General features: G+C 42.0%; 1 long non-coding RNA gene across 2 annotated transcripts in view; it reads left to right on the top strand.

Annotated features, from left to right (window-relative positions):
• Positions 1–8,229: 8,229 nt before the first annotated feature.
• The window catches only part of LOC109902435 (uncharacterized), a 56,274-nt gene continuing 43,899 nt past the window's right edge, over positions 8,230–20,604 (top strand). Inside the window, exons 1-2 of one of the 2 annotated variants that reach the window (XR_004202395.1) lie at positions 8,230–8,325; positions 20,215–20,346. This is a non-coding gene — a long non-coding RNA (uncharacterized LOC109902435). Of the gene's footprint in view, positions 8,326–17,045; positions 17,220–20,214; positions 20,347–20,604 lie in introns of those variants that run through there. The other variant, XR_004202394.1, reaches the window with a different exon arrangement.

Raw genomic sequence — 20,604 nt, 5'->3', positions numbered from 1 at the left:
AGTACCCAGGGGATATAATGGGGAAGATGGGTGACACCTGGAGGGGAGGTGGAGACAAGCACATGGACAGGTGAAACAGATCAGGGCGTGACGCAGAGAGTGAGGTGTGTATCTTGTGCACTAGAGAGACTTTCATTCCCCAAAGCTTGCAGCAGGGGGCGATGAAATACCATATTTGAATTACTCCCAAGTTTACCCCTGAAGGTTGAATTAACTGCATCTGAAGATGTCATGAAGGATAGGACTTTTTCAAACAGGTAATCCTCTGTTAGGGGTGGGAATGTGGGTCTTTTGACTTTCTCCCCTCTAGTACTTCACTATTTCTATAGATCATATCTGCTGGCTGGGAGTAATGACAAGATATACCTTCACCTTTCACAGTCTTTGAAGCATCCTGAAATAGTTCACTATGTCTGGGGTAGCAGTCTGCTGTGCATGGGACATTGGTAGCCAGTCTAGAGTCTAACACGTTCCATGATATCATGGTTGCGGCCTGGATAGACTTCAATGGACAGAAATTGGTCAAAATGCTGACCATTGGTTACACTTGAGCTCTCCTGCTGTATGGACTTTCATCCATGGAACCCTGACTAACATACATTATTAAGACACTGATGAATGGACGTTTGCCTCGTGTGGACATTGTGTGCTTTAAAGGTATGAAATTGAAGAGCATCTCTGTATTGAATCCTTTAGGAAGTGGGTAATGTACTTACCTATGTAGAAAATAATAATGAAAATCAACTAAGAATCTTATATGGCAGAAGATCATTTGTACAAAATGTGTCTTAAGATTTTTTTAATGTTTTGCCATATATGTCAGTTTTGTATTTCTGTATGTGTTAACTTATGTATTTTGTGACTAACACACTTGAATACATGATTGTTGTGATTTTCCTACATAGATATGGTATTACATATGAGACAAAATACACTACATGGCCAACAGTATGTGAACACCTGCTCATTGAACATCTCATTCCAAACTCATGGGCATTAATATGGAGTTGCCCCCCCCCCCTCCACTCTACTGGGAAGGCTTTACACTAGATTTGGGGACATTGCTGCAGGGACTCGCTTCCATTTAGCCACTAGGCCTGGCTCACAGTCGGCATTCCAGTACATCCCTAAGGTGTTCGATGGACTTAGGGTCAGGGCTCTGTGCAGGCCAGTCAAGTTCTTCCACACCGATCTCGTTTCTGTATGGACCTCGTTTTGTGTACGGGGGCATTGTCAAGCTGAAACAGGAAAGGGCCTTCCCCAAACTGTTGCCACAAAGTTGGAAGCATAGAATCGTCTAGAATATCATTATATGCTGTAGCGTTAAGATTTCCCTTCACTGGAACTAAGGAGCTTGAACCATGAAAAACAGCCGCAGACCATTATTCCTCCTCCACCAAACTTAACAATTTGCACCATGCATTGGGGCAGGTAGCGTTCTTCTGCCAGATGGTGAAGCATAATTCATCACTCCAGAGAATGCGTTTCCACTGCTCAAGAGTCCAACGGCGACGAGCTTTACACCACTCCATCTGTCACTTGGCATTGCCCATGGTGATCTTAGGCTTGTGTGCGGCTGCTCGGCCATGGAAACCCATTTCAGCTCCCGACGAACAGTTATTCTGCTGACGTTGCTTCCAGAGGACGTTTGGAACTTGGTAGTGAGCATTGCAACCGAGGACAGACCATTTTTACGCAGTACGCATTTCAGCAGCCCCGTTCTGTGAGCTTGTGTAACCTACCACTCTGTGGCTGAGCAGTTGTTGCTCCTAGACGTTTCCACTTCACAATAACAGCACTTACAGTTGACCAGGGCAGCTCTGGCAGGGCAGACATTTTACAAACTGACTTGTTGAAAAGGTGGCATCCTATGACGGTGCCACGTTGAAAGTCACTGAACTCGTCAGTAAGGCCATTCTGCTGCCAATGTTTGTCTATGGAGATTGCATGGCTGTGTGCTCGATTTTATACACCGGTCATCAACGGGTGTGGCTGAAATAACCAAATCCAATCATTTCAAAGGGTGTCCACATACTTTTGTGTATATAGTATAAGAATTAAGAATTATAAGAATTATGAGTCATCTATGAATATTGTAAGAAAAGTGCATGTTCTGACAATGTAACCTCTACAAAATAAATGTTTTCCTATCAGGTTTCATATTGTTTTTATAAGTCAACATATACAAACCCATGACAATTACGATTAGAAACATATAGCACATATACAGTACCAGTCAGGGTTTTTTGTTTAGCACTTTTTAGGTTACTACATGATTCCATGTGTTATTATATAGTTTTGATGTCTTCACTATTATTCGACAGTGTAAAAAATTGTACAAATAAATAATAACCCTTGAATGAGTAGGTGTGTTTAAACTTTTGACTGGTAATGTATACAGTGCATTCGGAAAGTTTTTCAGGCCCCTTGACTTTTTCCACATTTTGTTACGTTACAGCCTTATTCTAAACGGGATTTATAAAAACATACTCATCAATCTACACGCAATACTCCACAATGACAAAACACAAAACACTTTTTGCAAATTATTATTTAAAAAAATCTGAAATACCTTATTTACATATGTATTCAGACCCTTTGCTATGAGACTCAAAATTGAGCTCAGGTGCATCCTGTTTCCATTTATCATCTTTGAGATATTTCTACAACTTGACTGGAGACCACCTGTGGTAAATTCAATTGATTGGACATGATATGGAAAGGCACACCTATCTATATAAGGTCCAGTGCATGTCAGAGCAAAAACCAAGCCATGAGGTCGAAAGAATTGTCCTTAGTGCTCCGAGACAAGATTGTGTCAAAGCACAGACCTTTGGCAGGGTACCAACATTTCTGCAGCATTGAAGGTCCCCAAGAAAACAGTGGCCTCCATCATTCATGAATGGAAGACATTTGGAACCACCCAGACTCTTCCTAGAGCTGGCTGCCTGGCCAAATTTAGCAATCGGGGGGAGAAGGGCCTTGGTCAGGTAGGTGACCAAGAACCCGATGGTCATTCTGACAGAGCTCCAGAGTTCATCTGTGTACAGCACCATAAAAGCCTAACGGAAGCCAAAAGGCACATGACAGCCCGCTTGGAGTTTGCCAAAAGGCACCAAAGGACTCAGACCATGAGAAACAAGATTCTCATGTCTGATGAAACCAAGATTGAACTCTCGTCTGAATGTCAAGCATCACTTCTGGTGGAAACCTGGCACAATCCCTATGGTGAAGCACGGTGATGGCAACATCATGCTGTGAGGATGTTTTTCAATGACAGGGACTGGGAAACTTGTCAGGATCACATCAAATGTTGTTTGTCACATGCGCCGAATACAACAGGAGTAGGTAGACCTTACAGTGAAATGCTTACTTACAAGCCCTGAACCAACAATGCAGTTAAGAAAATACCCCCCAAAATAAGAGAAGAATAACAAATGCTTAAATAGCAGCAGTAAATAACAATAGTGGGTTATATACAGTGGGGCAAAAAAGTATTTAGTCAGCCACCAATTGTGCAAGTTCTCCCACTTAAAAAGATGACAGAGGCCTGTAATTTTCATCATATGTACACTTCAACTATGACAGACAAAATTAGAAAAATAAATCCAGAAAATCACATTGTAGGATTTTTAATGAATGTAATTTGCAAATTATGTGGAAAATAGGAAGCTTGGCCCCAGTGATGTACTGGGCCGTTCGCACTACCCTCTGTAGTGCCTTGCGGCCTGAGGCCGAGCAGTTGCCATACCAGGCAGTGATGTAACCAGTCAGGATGGTGCAGCTGTAGAACCTTTTGAGGATCTGAGGACCCATGCCAAATCTTTTCAGTCTCCTGGGGGGGAATTAGGTTTGGTCGTGCCCACATAACATTATTGGCATGTTTTTGAATAAGTAATTTCTTTCTTTCTTACTAAGGATACCGATGAGATTGTCAGCGATGCATGATGTGGTCATATGAGGGGTTAGTGTCGGTTATGTTTCATGTTAAGAAGAGCCTTCAGACCATTCCATTTTGTCTCTTTTCAGGACTTGTAAGAGACACAAAAATAATCAGAGGAGCAGAGACAAGCAGCTGTCTTCATATTGGCTGAGGTGAGTGTTACCCCGTATATAGCTCGTTCTGGATGCCCCAATCAAGTGGTTGTGTTTGTTAACTTCTTATGGCTGCAATTCCGTTAATGGGATGATATGACAACAGCCAGTGAAAGTGGAGGGCATAAAATTTAAAACAGAAATCTCACAATTAAAATTCCTCAAACATATGTATCTTATACCGTTTTAATGGTAATCTTGTTGTTAATCCCACCACAGTGTCTGATTTCAAATAGGCTTTACAGCGAAAGCACCACAAACGATTATGTTAGGTCACCACCAAGCCACAGAAAAACACAGCAAATTTTTTTCCAGCCAAAGAGAGGAGTTTCAAAAAGCAGAAATAGAGATCAAATGAATCACTAACCTTTGATGATCTTCATCATATGACACTCATAGGACTTCATGTTACACAATACATGTATGTTTTGTTTGATAAAGTTCATATTTATCAAAATATGAGTTTACATTGGCGCGTTACATTCACTAGTTCCAAAAACATCCAGTGATTTTGCATAGCCACATCATTCAACAAAAATACTCATCATAAATGTAGATCATAATACAAGTTATACACATGGAATTATAGATATACCTCTCCTTAATGCAACCGCTGTGTCTGATTTCAAAAAACTTTACGGAATAAGCAAACAATGCAATAATCTGAGAAGGCGCTCAGAAGAATAAGTCACAATAGCCGCAATGTTGGCATCAACATAAACAATAAATTACATGATAAATATTCCCTTACCTTTGATGATCTACATCAGAAAGCACTCCAGGAATCCCAGGTCCACAATAAATGTTTGTTTTGTTCGATAATGTCCGTTATTTATGACCTTCTTTTGTTAGCGCGTTTTGGTATACATATCCAAACGCTCATCCTGGTCACCGTTACGTCGGACAAAAACTTCAAAAAGTTACATTACCGTTCGAAGAAACATTTCAAACTATGTACAGAATCAATCATTAGGATGTTAACATATAGCTTCAATAAAGTTCCAACCAGAGTATTCCTTTGTGTCTTGATGAGCAATGGAACGCAAGTGGATACCATGAGGAATGCACGTGATCAGAAAATGGCTGACTACCAGTCACCTGATAGATTCTGCTCTCATTGAGTCCCACAACACAGTAGAAGTCTCATTCTAATTTTTATAGATGGTTGACATCTAGTGGAACCCCTAGGCAGTGCAACATCATTAACATATAGCTTCAATAAAGTTACAACTGGAGTATTATTTTGTGTCTTCATGAGCAATGGAACGCAAGTGGATACCATGAAGAATGCGCGTGATCAGAAAATGGCTGACTGCCAGACACATGATTGATTCTGCTCTCATTCACTCCCACAACACAGCAGAGGTCTCATTCAAATTTATATAGATGGTTGACATCTAGTGGAACTCCTAGGCAGTGCAACATCATTAATATCTCAAGGGGATTTCATTGGGGACTGCAGTGAATACATGGAAAACTCAGATTTCTCACTTCCTGCTTTGATTTTTCCTCAGGATTTTGCCTGCCATATGAGTTCTGTTATACTCACATACATCATTCAAACAGTTTTAGAAACTTTAGAGTATTTTCTATCCAATATTAATAATAATATGCATGTATTAGCAACTGAGACTGAGGAGCAGGCCGTTTACTTTGGGCAACTTATTAATCCAAGCTACTCAATACTGCCCCCCAGCCATAAGAAGTTAAGGTCTCTTATGTGGCCCCTTGGTAGATTGGCCTTATACAACACTGTAGCTTGTCCAAAACAGTAAAATATGTTGGTATTATATATATATATATATATATATATATATATATATATATATATATATATATATATATATATATATATAGAGAGAGAGAGAGAGAGAGACTACTTGTTGATCCTGTGGTAATACCAACATATTTTACTGTTTTGGACAAGCTACAGTGTTGGACAAGCTACAGTGTTGTATATATATATGAGAGCACCTAACAGAGTAAAGCCTTCATATGATAACATTATTGGCATGTTTTTTAATGAGTTGTTGGTAATGATTAGATTGTCAGTGATGCAGAAATGACAAACCAAACACAGGATCAATAGCAGCCACTTTCACATGGGCCCAGGTGAGTGATGTTGAGCTAATTAAATAATGTTTGACATTAATTAATCAAAGTGAACTGACTTATTTAACTTAAGATGTAGAAAAAGTAATGACAAAATGCACACCACTGTAAACACACTTCCCCTCCCTCTCTCTCTCCATTCTAATTTTTGTTTCTATCATGTGTGTTGTGGCTTTCTTTCTCTTTTGTGCAAAGTACAGTAGACCAGGGCAAGGTTATAATGCAGTAATGGAAAACTAAAATCAAACTGTACCTACATAATTCAACTTCTAATATTGTTTCCTACCACTTGTAGGACAAGGTCCCACAAGAAACAGAGGATACTGGGATGCCCACTCATATGGACTTACAGAAGATCGAAGTCGCATATTGATTCTCTACTTTGCTTTCAGACACGACGCTACTGGTGTGTTGGTGGAAGACCTGCTGACACTTCTACGGTTACATTCTGCTGGGACAAGTGCAGGTCCAGCAAGCATGTATGTTTTTGAGAAACCACTAGCTGGTATTGTAGATCAACATGAACGTCATCATTACTGCAGAGAATGTAAACAGTACCTTGGCAATTCACAAACTAAAGTAGAAACACTCACGTGTGTCCTGTTCCTCATCTGTAACAGTGAAAGACAGTTTAGAGGAAGGACATTTCTTTATCAATGTCCCATTGAAGGATAATCTGAAAGATCTTCTTGACAATCAGGGTATGCATGATCTACAGTATGTTTACGTGCTGATGACAGTTGTAGACATGTAATACGTGACATAGGGGATGGCACTTTACATCAGCCCTTGATGGCAAACTGTGATGATGATTTCTTGTCCCTTAAATTTAATTGTGATTGTGTACCAGTCGTTCAGTCCTCCAAATTCAGTATTTCATCAGTACGGTGTTGTGTCATTGAGACACACCCGGAAAGTAAAGATAAGCATGTGCTTTTGTGCGACTTGTGGTTTGGATCCAAAAAGCCAGATATGACATTTTGTGGAGGAATGTGCCACTCTTTTACAGACTTGTTTTGAGTGGCAGCATCCCAGTGAACAGTCATGGAGACACGTGAAGGTGTCACGCCCTGACCTTAGAGAGCCTTTTTATTTCTCTATTTGGTTTGGTCAGGGTGTGATTTGGGTGGGCATTCTAGTTTGTCTGTTTCTTTGTTGGCCGGGTATGGTTCCCAATCAGAGGCAGCTGTCTATTGTTGTCTCTGATTGGGAATCATAATTAGGCAGCCTTTTTCCCACCTGTGTTTGTGGGTAATTATTTGTTTTCTGTGAGTGTTTGTGTGCGCCACGGTTGCATCACGGGCGGTTTCTGTTTACCTGTTTTTTTGTGAAGGTTTCACTCCTATTAAAGATGTGGAATTACATGCACGCTGTGCCTTGGCTCATTTATGACAGGGAGTTTGAAGACAGTCAATGTGACAGATGGTGCACACATTATGTTGTGTTTGTGATGCATTAGCAGGACCATTACTACAGAACTTCAAACTATTTCATGGAGATTATGGTTGTGGACTATGCCTTCACTCTGGGCTGCAACACACAAGGGAATTGGAATGTTTAGATGAGAAACCGAACAACAGAACCACTGTGAAGTTAGGAGAAATAGCTGCGACATAAGGGCAGACTATTGCGCATAAAGGACTCATTTGCCATTTTAGGTTTACCAAAGTTTGATTTGATCAATGGAATGGTCCCTGACTACATGCACTGTGTGTTTCTTGGAGTGTGCAGACAGATTGGCACTTTTTGAATTGATTCCAAGAGCTAAGCACAGCCATGGTGCATTTGTACACAAACCCAAAGAATTGACATACACCCTCTGTCTATAAAACCTCCAACGAGTTCCAAGATCAGTAACTGTAAAAACAGTCAGCTCATCTCCTATTCAAGACCCCAAATTATTTTAGTTTTCTTATTGGAATAAGGTCATGCCAATCATTATTTTATTAGCCAGTCAGCAGTCTCTATTCACAGGACTTAGGGTAGGACCCCACCAGGCAGGACCTTATTCAGTCAGTAGTTTTCCATCCTGATGACCAAATCTTTTTTTTCCTCCTGCTTATTCTACCTCCTGGGGGAAAATTATTTTCTGATGTTTGATTGTGTGTGCAGCTAAATGTAAGTGCCTAAATCTTTATGTCTTGTTGTTTGGAGCTAAATAGTGTCTGTTATAAATATGTACCATATGCATACTCCTGCTATCATGAATGTTAGCATTAGTATTGCAATCCAAATGCATTACTATTTAGCATGCTTATTTGTGATTAGCATTTGTTAGCATTTCTCTGTGGTGCTAGGCTTTTTCATGCTTATTGTGTTTTATAATATATAGATATTTATACATTATTTGTGCATCTAGCATGTGTTTGGGTCCACATTGACTGTTTAGTTTGTTGACATGTAAATAGACATATTTTCCCAAATTGTGTTGTACAGAACCACATTTAGTATCAGAGATAGTGGTGTTGTATGTGTGTGTGGATTTTCATTAAAAACCTTGAACTGGAAACAATGCTTCCTCATGATCTGGACGGACACATTGGTGGTTGCTACCGGCCTTAACCCAGCACCTAAGTTTTCTATCCTTATTTATTTTTGGTCCTTCGAATTCCTATAAAAAAACATACACCGGGTGTACAAAACATTAAGGACACCTGCTCTTTCCATGCCATGGACTGACCAGATGAATGCAGGTGGAAGCTATGATCCCTTATTGATGTCACTTGTGAAATTCACTTCAATCAGTGTAAATTAAGGGGAGGAGATAGGTTAAATAAGGATGTTTAAGCCTTGAGACATGGATTATGTATTTGTGCCATTCAGAGGGTGAATGGGCAAGGCCAAAAATGTAAGTGCCTTTGAACGGGGTATGGTAGTAGGTGCCAGGCGCACCGGTTTGAGTCAAGAACTGCAAAACTGTTGGGTTTTTCACACTCAACAGTTTCCTGTGTGTATCAAGAATTGTCCACCACCCAAAGGACATCCAGAAAACTTGACACAACTGTGGGAAACATTGGAGTCAACATTGGCCAGCATCCCTGTGGAAAGCTTTCGACACATTGTAGAGTCCATGCCCTGACGAATTGAGGCTGTTCTGAGGGCAAAAGGGGGGTGGGGTGCAACTTAATATTAGGAAGGTGTTCCTAATGTTTGGTATACTCAGTGTATATTTTCATGGTCCTTAGGAGCCGGATGCAGTAACTGCCACAGCCCAAGGATGCCAGTCACCAGAGAAGATCCTCCACAAGTTGTGGTTTGTCCCAGCCGCCAGACTCACCCCCCACATTGTCTAATCGACAAGGCACGCATAACAACACACAAACAACACACCACTCCAACGAGTGAGACCAAGAGGAGGCTGTGGAATGAATTATTTCCTCACATAACCAGACAAGTACCAGCTACCTTTCTGCGCGAGATGAGAGAAGCTGTTCTTCCAGAACACTCGCAATGTGCCTGCAGCTAATTGGAGAGGAATGTGAGAAGTTGAGACATGAGATAATGGAGCTATTCGAAGAGCAAACTTCATCTGCTTCAATGAGTATCCAGCAGTTCAAGTCAGCACCCAGGCTGACCCGCATCTTCATCGGTTGCCATCTCACTGGCCCCCCACAGCAGGTGTATCTCGACTAGAGATCATAAAGATCAACGCCAGCTTGAGCGGTCACAGCTGGTAACAACCAAAGAGGACACACTGCGGTCACAAACGTGATAAGATAAATCAGCTCATTGAAGAACTCAGGATCAGAGAGCTCCCCAACCCAGACCAGTCATCATCATCATCATCACCCACTCCATTAAACCCTCTCCATCGTGAGCCATTGCACCATCGAGACAGGTCTTCTTCTCATTGCAGTACTCGTAGCCCTACAGTGACACTTAGAGGGCCGACTTCACGTGATCGCTATCAGCCTACACCTGACTGTTGCTGTCAGACCCTCACATGATTGTCACCGTCAGCCCTCACCTGATCGCTGCTGCTGCCGGCACTCACATGTCCGCTACCACACAATTTCTCAGTTCAGCTGGGAGCGCACCTACTGTCAACCAACACCTACCATCCCTAACTTTGTCAATGAAGATCCACAGGATTTTGCAAGGCTGAAGGTTGCCCTCAACAATGTGCTTCCTGTAAATGCAACAGAGTGCTTCAAGTATCAGGTACTGGTGGACCACCTGAATTTGGAAGAGGCTTTGCTCATTGCAGACTCCTACAGCAACAGCAGGAACCCATACTGTACAGCTACACCATGGAGTCCCTCATAGAACTGTATGGGTTAATGAACGGCCCTAACATCTAGAGTGGTGAAATCAAGGCATTTGCTCTGAGGCTGAGTGCCTTGGTTGGCATGCTGGAACAGCTAGGGAGCAATGGATGAATGGAACTGAGGTGCGGCTCAATACTTCTCCCGCCTCTTAGCTAAGCTGCCACATGACCTAAGAGCCAGCTTCAAGAGATGGTTGAACCCGATCAAGACACCCATTCCAACCCTCCTGGCATGCAGTTCAGCAGCGACCAAGGCAGGGACCAGCCTGGCTCATGCCAAGATCAGCGTAAAGACAAGTCTTCCCCCAAGACCACCACCATCTTCCACGGAGGTGAGCAGAGAAAGGTCATGGGAGAGGCCAAGGAAATATTGCCCATTCTGTAATACCATAAAGCACCAAATGAATCAGTGCACGAACTCCCAGCTCCATTCCAAAGAACAGATCGAATCCTGGATCAAGATAAATCACAGTTGTTGGAAGCACCAAGTGTACTCCCAAGGCAAAGCGCAAGATGTGTGAGAAGAAACATCTTGAAATTCTCCATGACGTCAACGCTAGCACTACCGCTACCAAGAACGCTAGCACGAGTGCTACAAAGACAGGGTTCAAAGGTACGCCACTCCCCTCTTGTGGAAGAAGAACATTTCTCACTTAGAAGCTCCGAAGGAGATACTGGCTCATCTGCGAGGGACAGAGAAGCATCTGTCAAAAGATCCAGAGAATGCAGCAGTGTGGTGCAACCACTTGGTGGAGTCCGGCCACATCAAGAAGGTACCCTCACCAGCAGTCAGAGTGCCAAGGTTGGTACATTCCTATCAGTGGGAAGAACAGAGTCGTATTCAACTGGTCTATCAACTACAGAGGCAAGAGCTTGAATTAGAGGAGTCCTTCAGCGTGTCTGGTAACACTCTGTGGCCATCAGAAGCAACATCAAAGGTATGTTCCATCAAGTCTGCCTGCTACCTGAAGACCAGCCTCCTCTCCGGTTTCTGTGGCGAGACCTGTACTACGATGATCATCCTGTTGTCTACGAGTGGCAGTGGCTTCCCTTTGGGAGGACATGTAGTCCCTACTGCGCCACATTCACCCTTCAGAAGTATGTGTTTGACCATAGCGAGCCCGTAGAAGATGTGCACTCTCTCTAGAACATTGTTTCTATGTAAACAAAAACTGTCTACCAAGCCTCCCGTCTGCGGATAGCCAAGAATCTGGTGGAAAAGCTGAAGCACCTCCTTGCTGAGGGTGGATTCGACCTACGCCAGTGGGCCAGCAACCTTCCAGGAGTCATCAGACACCTACCTCAAGAGTCCAGGTCAGACAGCAGTGCGCTCTAGTTCCCCCAGGATGGCGTGGAACCCCAAGAGCTTACCCTTGGACTATGATGGTAATGTCTGTCTGACACTCTTGGCTACAAGCAAGGTCAAATAAAGAACGCTGAGCCCACCATACACAACATATATCAATCCTTGCCAGCCAGTAGAATCCACTCGGCTTCATCATCCCATACACCAGAAGGGCCAAGGTTGTGGTCCAGAGGCTTTGGGACAAGAAAAGAGGGTGGGATGACCCAGACCTACCTGAAGATATTCTCCAAGCGTTGCTTACTTGGGAGAACAAACTTCCACAGCTGCCTCAGGCCACACTGCCAAGGTGTTAAGTCAGCACCGACATGGACCTCCCAACCAGCACAAGAAGTGTCCATGTCTTCAGTGATGCCTCAGAGTGTGCGTAAGGTGCCATCTTATACCTCTGCATTCAAGACACCAATTAACGGATCCAAGTGGCAGTCCTTGCAGCAAGATCAAGAGTGGCTCTGAAACAACAACAGTCGATGCCAAGACTTGAGCTCTGCGCTTCACTCACCGGTGCCCAGCTGACCGTGGTCCTCAGAAGAGGACTCACCCTGGAGATCCATGACTTCATATACTGGTGGGATTCTACAACTGTCTTAACTTGGCTCCAGTCAGACTCCTGCAGGTACAAAGTATTTGTTGGAACAAGAGTCACAGACATACAGGAGCTCACGGATCCACAGGCCTGTTGTTACATGGACACGGAGAGCAATCCAGCTGACGATATCACACATGGGAAGACACTGTCTCAGCCAGTCCCTCTGGGCAGTCGTCTGGTGACTGTGGCCCCTGAGTACAACAACGACACCAGACGGATCCATGTTAGAAGTCGCCTCTGGAGATGTGATCAGCTGGGCCCTGTCAGCCTTCATCCAGTGGTCCTGACCCAGCTTATCCAGTCACAAGGCTACTGATAAAAAAAATTGACGAGCAGCTATGGCATCCGGACCAAGAGAGAGTGTTTGCGGTTGTATGTAAAGGGTTCTGGATTCTGAGGGGGAGGGCAGGTATCCATCGCTTCCAGCTTGGTTGTGCCAAATACAGGAAGTGCCGAAACCAGTCTACAAGCCCACATTATTTTCTACAGGTGTGGACTGCTTTGGACCGTATGTTATCAAGATTGGCCAAAGAAATTAAAATAGATGGTGCATCATCTTTAAGTGCATGACCACCCAGGCTGTACATGTGGATCTACTGATGAACATGGATACTGATTTGTTCCTGACGGCGTTGAGACAAATCATAGCTTGCAGAGGAAAGCCTTTTAAGATCTTGTCCGATCGAGGAACACATGTAGCGAGAGCTATAGCAGTGGTGTTGTGTGTGTGTGTGTGTGCGTGTGTGTGGATCTTCATCCCAGTTCCACAATAAATGTTTGTTTTGTTCGATAATGTCCATCATTTATGTCCAAATTCCTACTTGTTGTTAACATGTTCAGCCCAGTAATCTAACTTCATGACGCACGAGCAAAAGTTCCATTACAGTCCGTAGAAACATGTCAAACGAAGTATAGAATCAATCTTTAGGATGTTTTTAACATAAATCTTCAATAATGTTCCAACCGGAGAATTCCTCCTTGTAGAAATGCGATGGAACAGAGCTCGCTCTCACGTGAACGAGCGTCACGAGCTCAAAGAATTCTGGCAGACTCATTCCCCTCTCATTCGCCCCCACTTCACAATAGAAGCATCAAACAAGGTTCTAAAGACTGTTGACATCTAGTGGAAGCCTTAGGAAGTGCAACATGACCAATATCACACTGTATCTTCAATAGAGAATGAGTTGAAAAACGACCAACCTCAGATTTCCCACTTCCTGGTTGGATTTTTTCTCGGGTTTTTGCCTGCCATATGAGTTCTGTTATACTCACAGACATCATTCAAACTTCAGAGTGTTTTCTATCCAAATATACTAATAATATGCATATATTAGCAACTGGGACTGAGTAGCAGGCAGTTTACTCTGGGCACCTCTGGGGACCTTATTCATCCAAGCTACTCAATACTGCCCCCAGCCATAAGAAGTTTTTAACATGGGTGATCAGTGTTTGTATACCATAGGAAACTATGGCCATTGCATGGTGCAGAAGTTGGACAGAGGGTCTCTGATCAGAACACTCACCTACATGTCAACCATCTACTTCCCATCAGACTTTCACAAAGACATACACACTAATCAGGTAGTCAGACCATGCATGCATATTCAGTGGCCACAGTCCAGCTCCATTGAATTTAGGTTAAGAAAGACATATTACTGTAATTGAAAGGAATGTGAACCAAATGTGAAGAATGCCATGTTTGTATCATCACAATCAAATTGGTTTGCTTGTAGTTTTGTAGACTTTTCATTGGGGTACAGAAAAACTATCTACAGTAGAAATAAATAAAGGTGAACACAGTGGAGGAAAACAACTGATAATACTATATAGGCCTCAAACCACACCAAAACAATGTTCTAACTTTGTTGGAGATGATGACCTAGGAGTAACCTAAAGTTACGTATAAGTAACCCAACTTATTTCTCTGCATGTCTGCAATTTTGTAAAAATCACAACAATCCGACAGTCCCCATTCTCCAGATCTTTCCATATATTGTACATGGTATGACACTGATGGGATAGTTTAGAATATTGTGCAGTAGTATATACTGATTGCCTGGACACGGTGAACATAATTGCAGACATTTCTCTTCTGATGAAGACAATGTGTTAATATTCTGTGAGCAAAACAGTGCATTTTGTATTTACTGATGATATTTGTATTCAATGTTTTGCTAAAGGTAGTCTATGCAAGTCATGGAGTGGACCTTCCTCGCACCCAAACATGAAATTTGAACTTTCTACAGAACACAATGAATGAAATGAATCATGAAATTAGCCTCTGTACTTGTTATGATCCAAGTGCTTTGAAATGTGTATTTCTCATGTATGTGAGACCTTACATGTCTCTCAATGATTTATATACAACACATGCAACATTTCTGTAATAATAATTCCCATAAACCCAGGGACAACTAAATAATCCAGCTAGGACATAGTCTTAACCTAATTACTTGCAATCCTTTGTCTGAGTCTGAATACCGCTGACTTGTAGGGTCAGCTTGGATGTCACATGTAATGTTGGTTTAACTTAGTGTCACTGGCAACCAAAAAGGCTAGTAAAAGTTGGTTTGAAGTAGTGCTGAACAACTCATCAAATTCACATCCTAATCGCTAAATATTGACATGTGCAATATCCATATCGCAAGAGATCATATCGCATGCAACATCTTTGAAACGCCATCTTTGTGCGTGTAACTTCCGTTTTTTTAGAATTGACCCTGTTTGTCGTCTCTCTCCCTCTCTCCTCTTGCTCCTGCTTCCTACACACAAATCCCTGCCCCATGTCACAGTTACTCCTCGCTGTCAGATTCACTATACTGTTAGGGCAGATGTGTTCAACAGATTGTTCCAATCAAGAATGAGGATTCTTTCCACTTTGCTTCTTAATATAAATAATATATTTCTATGATTCCATCCGTTAACCCAAATGTTTTCATCTATATCGCATGTAAAATCACAAAATTGGGTTAAAAAAAAACCGCTATAAACGTTTTTGCCGATATGGTGCAGTTTGAACCTAGTTTGAACAATTTATTCCCATGTTTAAAACATATTGCCCCTGTGGGACGAGAGCTAAAGGCTGAGTGCAGGGAGCAGAACGGAAAGGAAAGAGCTCTATATCTGGGCCTGTCCCAGGGCTGGTTAAAGACTCCGTACTGGAATAGATGGGTACATTTACAACTTTAGAGATCCCATTAAATATTAAGATCACATCCTATTGCATGGGGAGAGGTAGTGTTTCAACCCACCCCAATGTCCTAAAGTAACCTTGTGTGGAGTGTGGTTCCATGTGGGCTGGGTTTTGTGTGTGATGTCATATTTTAGATCAGGCTGTCCAACCCTGGCCAATCAGTTTAAGGCAGGAGGTTTGGGGGAGGCAGTCATAAACTAGAAGAGCAGCTGGAGAGATCAGTTACAGCCCCGAAGAGCAAAATATTAACCTAAATGAGAGTGGCTGAAGCTCAGACCACCTCTACTTGTGACAGCTGGTAAACCAGATCAAACAAGAAGTTGAATTAGGTTTTGCGTCTCCATTTCAGTCTAAGACACATTACGTTGTCTGGCCTATATTGTGATCTGTCATGATTAGTTCCTCTCAGTGTCCCTGGAGGCGAAAGAAACACACACCTGTTTAGGAGAGGTGCTGGCCAGCGGAGTAGAACACTTGAAAAAGAAAAGGAGAGCCGCACACTCTAGGAGCTCAGACGCAATTATTTAATAGCCAACGTTTCGACAGACAAGCTGTCTTCATCAGGGTATAATGGCAAACACTGCAGGTCACTTGTTTATATAGTGTCAAAGGACACACACAGGTGTCTGTAATCATGACCGTGTGTCTTGATATCATTGGTTAATTTACAGATATAAATAGAACATACAAAAAACATGAATGGCCAACAAACATTTACAATGAATAGCAAAATCACAAGAATGGCTTCAGATCAAAGTCTATGTTGAGACCGAGGTCACCCCCTCCCCGATATAACGTAGGTACGAAATCGAATGGTTCGCTTCCTACAAGTGGGCCACAACTGGGTACATTGAGTTTTTGCACCTAATGGTGCTACGATGCTCAGAGATTCATCCTTTAATTCGTGCTTTGTTTTACCCACATTTTAACCACAAGGACAAGTTATAAGTGAAAACCTTGTTAAGACTTACAGAAAACGTTTGACCTCTGTCATTGCCAACAAAGGGTACATAACAAAGTATTGAGATAAACTTTTCTTATTGTTATTTTCCACCATAATTTGCAAATAAATTCATAAAAAATCATACAATGTGATTTTCTGGATTTTTTTCTGTCTCATTTTGTCTGTCATAGTTGAAGTGTACCTATAATGAAAATTACACGCCTCTCTCATCTTTTTAAGTGGGAGAACTTGCACAATTGGTGGCTGACTAAATACTTTTTGCCCCACTGTATTTAGCTAAAATTGTCCCTTTCCTAAATGATCCATGGATGGAGATAGGGATTTGGACTTGTGGTTTTACCTAATTCTCTGTATTGGCCAATTATTATAACGGGGATTCTGATCCAACCATAAATTCAGACATTGTGCCCCTGGCCTGAGAGGATAGAAGTTCAACATGTAGCTAGATGTAGTTGGCTAATTTTAACTAACTGGCCTGGCATATCGTTGCCCATGAAAGGAAGTTAGGCTTGCTAGCAAGCATTTTAGTCAGGTAGCCTAGGACAACACAACTAAAAGTGTGTACTGTATGACAGACATAGACCGTTTGAGCAACAGGAAAGAGTAGAGTGTCATTGGAGTTTCTCTACAAGTAGGGTAAGTCAACATGTTTTTCTACAATGTTTTCTACTTGCACACACACACACACACACACACACACACACACACACACACACACACACACACACACACACACACACACACACACACACACACACACACAACAACAAAAAATCAGTACTATGGGCAGTCACATCATATTTAGCTTACATCGATTGGACATAATAGTTTGTGGTATCTTTTAGTTGTCACTGTATTAGACTAAGCATAGGTGATTAGATATGGTTGAAATGTTGAAGTTGAAATGGTGCTGGAATACTGGAGGCAACGCCTGTTTTCTTTTCGACTTGCAGTAACGCCGTGGTTCTAAATCAATAGCTGTTTAGTAGTCCGAAAATGTCGGAAATATTAACTTGCTTGACCATGCTGTTGTTCATGTGACTGTTTGTTACATGCAATATCTTTTTTGGACTTCACTGGACAGATGTTGCTCTCCGGTTTTGAACTGAAACAAAGCTGTGGTTGAATTTATTCTGCCACTGTGTCTTCTTATTGTCTCTGCCTTAGGCCTATATATCACAGTGTCAAGGAATATGAACTAACAGGTTATAGAGCAAACAACACAATTATCACACAGGTTGTAATATGCCTTTTTTTCCTGGCTTGGCTTCCCTGGTGATTTTACACACGCAACGCCACTGCCACTAGGCTACCTGCCGCCTTACATAGGAACCTGGCTTTGACATGGGCTTTATATTGGAACCTGGCTTTGACACTGGCTTTATATAGGAACCTGGCTTTGACATGGGCTTTATATAGGAACCTGGCTTTGACATGGGCTTTATATAGGAACCTGGCTTTGACACTGGCTTTATATAGGAACCTGGCTTTGACATGGGCTTTATATAGGAACCTGGCTTTGACACTGGCTTTATATAGGAACCTGGCTTTGACATGGGCTTTATATAGGAACCTGGCTTTGACACTGGCTTTATATAGGAACCTGGCTTTGACATGGGCTTTATATAGGAACCTGGCTTTGACATGGGCTTTATATAGGAACCTGGCTTTGACATGGGCTTTATATAGGAACCTGGCTTTGACACTGGCTTTATATAGGAACCTGGCTTTGACACTGGCTTTATATAGGAACCTGGCTTTGACACTGGCTTTATATAGGAACCCGGCTTTATATATAAACCTGGCTTTGACACTGGATTTGACACTTAATGCGAACACTGAGAGTGCACCATAGTTCAGTCAAGTCAATGGGTTGCCTTGATCCGCTAGGGATGGGAATGTCTCTATTGCAGTTTCCCAAACTTAAAATGTCCACATTTGTTCCTCAAATGAGTATATTTGCAAGTAAAAGGAGGTCGTTGAAAACACTACAGTACAGGTTTTTTACTTCCTTTATATTAGTCTTCCCTATATTTACTTCCCTTTTATTAGTCTGGTGAGAATACTTTGATATGTGTTCTACATTGCTCCCCAAAATATATAAATGGTCTATTATAAAACATTTTCCAAATAGATTGGATGTTGGGTGGATCCTCTTTTCCTTTTTGGGGGAAGTGTTAATGAAGTCATGTCACAAACAGCATGACACATGTACCTATGATCAGACACTTCACATCTCTGTATCACACGCTGTGTCCAATAGAAGTTTCCAGCATATCATGATCTAATACAACTAAGTAAAGATAACTTCTCACCCTAATTCATGTTAGTGTGACCATTTCAACCACAATTTACTTCCACAATTTACTTCATGACCTCTGTCATTACCACTATGAAACTCTTAACACCATTGTTGTGAAACTGCTGTTTCCTATTTCACATTAATCTTCACTCATTTAATTTCAAATGACTCCCTAACTTAATTAACATAAACCCCAGCTTAACAACAAGTCTGAATATGCCTTGGGCTGTGTGGGTTCCTTTCCAATGGTACACCTCATGACCAAAAGTATGTGGACGCATGCTGATTTTGAAACATCTCATTCCAAAATCATGGGCAATAATATCGATTTTGTCCCCCCCTTTGCTGCTATATCAACCTCTACTTGTCTGGGAAGGCTTTCCACTATATGTTGGAACATTGCTACGGGGACTTGCTTCCATTCAGTCACAAGAGCATTAGTTAGGTTGGGCACTGATGTTGGGAGATTAGACCTGGCTCGCAGTTTGCGTTCCAATTCCTCCCAAAGCTGTTGGATGGGGTTGAGGTCAGGGCTCTGTGCAGGCCAGTCAAGTTCTTCCACACCAATCTCGGCAAACCATTTGTGTATGGACCTCACTTCGTGCATGGGGGCATTGTCATGCTGAAACAGGAAAGGGCCTTCCCCAAGCTAGTCATCTTGATTACTTTCTTATGTCATTCTCTCTGGCACCAAAAGTAAAACAAGTGTTGATAGGGGACAGAATGCGGTCGGACCATCACATAATTGGCATATACAGTTGAAGTCGGAAGTTTACATACACCTTAGCCAAATATATTTAAACTCAGTTTTTCACAATTCCTAACATTTAATCTTAGTAAAAATTCCCTGTCTTAGGTCAGTTAGGATCACCACTTTATTTTAAGAATGTGAAATGTCAGAATAATAATCATTGGCCTCCCATTAGCTTGGAACTGTCAGTTAAGACAGGAGATCTGCTTAAGCTTGTCCTCTGTGGAATGCTTTGACCAACAAACATAGGCCTTCCCCACTGGGCACAGACATCAATTCAACATCTATTCCACATTAGTTCAACTTAATTTCATTGAAATGACATGGGTACAACAGTGATTAAACTGGTGTGTGCCCAGTGGGACATTGATGCGAAGGCCTTCATGCGATGTTGAAGCTGTGTTTTGCTTGATTTTGCTCTCTGAAAACAGATCCAGTACAGCGGATCTCTTCCATTTATATTCTGAAGAACTTGAAGGTATGACATTTCAGGGACTCGTGGCATCATAAGCCTGCCTTTCTCTATCTCTCTCCCCACTCCATCTCTCACTAACTCCCACCTGTCTTTCTCTTACCAGATGAGAGGGGTTCCTCCTGCCACAGCTCTGTCATCCAAGGCCAGTTTGAGGGTTCCGTCCTTACAGCCATCCACAGATACACCAGCGACCCCTCACAACACCACTCAATCATCTACCATGAGGACAACATAGGTAAGAGGATTGTTGAACATGTAATGAGTGTTCTTCTTAAATGTATATAAATTGCTATGTTGCGTCCTCAAAATGATATGGTCTATTACAAACAATTCTCAAAATATATCTGCCATTGTGTCACATGCGTATGTATACACCCTTCCTTATTTTTGGAATGAGGAAATTAATATAAACCTATAATCAGACCATGACCTCATCTACCAAAGGTCAAGCTGACATATTTTATGACATCATGGTCAGATTAAATGGACTAAT

This window comes from Oncorhynchus kisutch, linkage group LG13, assembly GCF_002021735.2.
Source record: "Oncorhynchus kisutch isolate 150728-3 linkage group LG13, Okis_V2, whole genome shotgun sequence".
NCBI classification, from domain to species: Eukaryota; Metazoa; Chordata; class Actinopteri; order Salmoniformes; family Salmonidae; genus Oncorhynchus; species Oncorhynchus kisutch.
Note: the sequence above shows the minus strand (reverse complement) of the source record. Positions and strands in the feature narration are given on the sequence as shown.